A 2,025-nucleotide genomic window follows, 5' to 3' on the forward strand; every position below is an offset into this window, starting at 1 on the left:
AACTCCTCCCAGAAATGTTTTGTAGTTTTAGCATACATATTTTCTTAAATTTATTTCTATATATTTTATACTTTTGACACTATTTGTAAAGGAAATTTGATTTTTCTAGTGTGTTCTGCTAAAACATAGCTGTAAAAGTGGTATTTCTATATTGACCTTGTATCCTGCAACCTTATTCAATTCAGTTATTTACTCTAGTAGTTGTTTTGTAGAGTCTTCAGGATTTTGAATATAAACAATTATGTTATCTGAGATGTGGTTGGAGGGAAGCATCTGGTGAGTAGAACGAAAAGGTATTCATTTTCTTTATGACAACTGATATTTGTATTTTGATCTCATATTCTGCAACCTTGCTAAACTTATTAATTCTAATAACTTTTTAAAAAATAAGTCATTAGATTTTCAATATAGACATTCATTCATGTTGCCTATAACATCTTTGTCGGGATTTTGTTACCAGAATTATGACAGACTTATTAAAGGAGTTTGGAGCCCTTCCCAATTTGGCTCAGTGGATAGAGCGTCAGCCCATGGACTGAAGGGTCCCGGGTTCAATTCTGGTCAAGGGCACATACCTTGGTTGCAGCCTCCTCCCCGGCCTGGGCCCTGGTCAGGGCTCATGCAGGAGGCAACCAATCGATGTGTTTCTCTCACATCATTGTTCCTCTCTGTCTTTCCCTCTCTCTTCTACTACTCCTAAAAATCAATGGCAAAATATCCTCGGGTGAGGATTAACAAAAAACAAAAAGCCCTAGCTGGTTTGGCTCAGTGGATAGAGCATCGGCCTGTGGACTGAAGGTTGCCAGGTTCAATTCTGGCCAAGGGGCACATGCCCAGGTTGCAGGTTCAATCCTCAGTAGAAGGCATGCAGGAGGCAGCCAATCAATGATTCTCTCTCATCATTGATGTTTCTATCTCTCTCTCCCTCTCCCTTCCTCTCTGAAATCAATAAAAATATTAAAACAAACAAACAACAACAAAAAAAAGCAACACAAGTTTGGAAGTGTTTCCTTTCTTTATTTCCTAAAATAACCTGTGTTAATTAGGTACTATTTCTTGGGTAAGTGTTCTATAGAAATCACCAATAAAACTATCTGGGCCTGTAGGTATCTTTGTGAAAAAGGTTTTGACAACAAATGCAATTTCTTTAATAGATATAGAGCTACTCAGATATTCTATTTCATTTTGTTAGTCTTGTAAGTTATGTTTTTCAAATAACTTTGCACATTTCATCTAGATTGTCAGAAAGGAAGGATATACTAACTGAAACGAAGAATAATTTACAGGGAATCAACAGCACAGTAGACGAAGCCGAGATTCAAATCAGTGATTTGGAATATAATTAAGCAAAAAAAAAAAATACCCAATAAGAAGAGCAAAAAGAAAAAAAGAATCCAAAAATATAAAGATAATGTAAAGAGCCTCTGTGACAAACTTCAAACATACCAACATTTGCATCAGGGAGGTGCTGGGAGAATAAAGAGAGAAAGCAAAATATTGAAAAACTATTTGAAAAAACAATGACAGAAAACTTCCCTAACCTGGAAAAGGAAATAACATACAAGTTCAGGAAGCACAGAGAGTCCCAAAAAAGATGAACCCAAAGAGGCCCACATCAAGACACATCATAATTAAAATGCAAAAGGTTAAAGACAGCCCTAACCGGTTTGGCTCAGTGGGTAAAGCCTGCAGACTCAAGGGTCCCAGGTTCAATTCTGGTCAAGGGCATGTACCTTGGTTTCGGCCACATCCCCAGTAGGGAGTGTGCAGGAGGCAGCTGACTGATGTTTCTCTCTCATTGATGTTTCTGACTCTCTATCCCTCTCCCTTCCTCTCTGTAAAAAAATCAATAAAACATATTTTTTTTAAAAAAGGTTAAAGACAAAGAGAAAACCCTAAAAGCAGCAAGAGAAAAGCAATTAGTTACCCACAAGGGAGCTCCCATAATACTGTCAGTTGATTTCCCAATAGAAACTTTGCAGGCCAGAAAGGAGCGGCAAGAAATAGTCAAAGTGATGAAAAGCA

The sequence above is a fragment of the Myotis yumanensis genome, unplaced genomic scaffold (assembly GCF_028538775.1).
Source record: "Myotis yumanensis isolate MYYU_CA2020_CCGP unplaced genomic scaffold, mMyoYum1.0.hap1 SCAF_6, whole genome shotgun sequence".
NCBI classification, from domain to species: Eukaryota; Metazoa; Chordata; class Mammalia; order Chiroptera; family Vespertilionidae; genus Myotis; species Myotis yumanensis.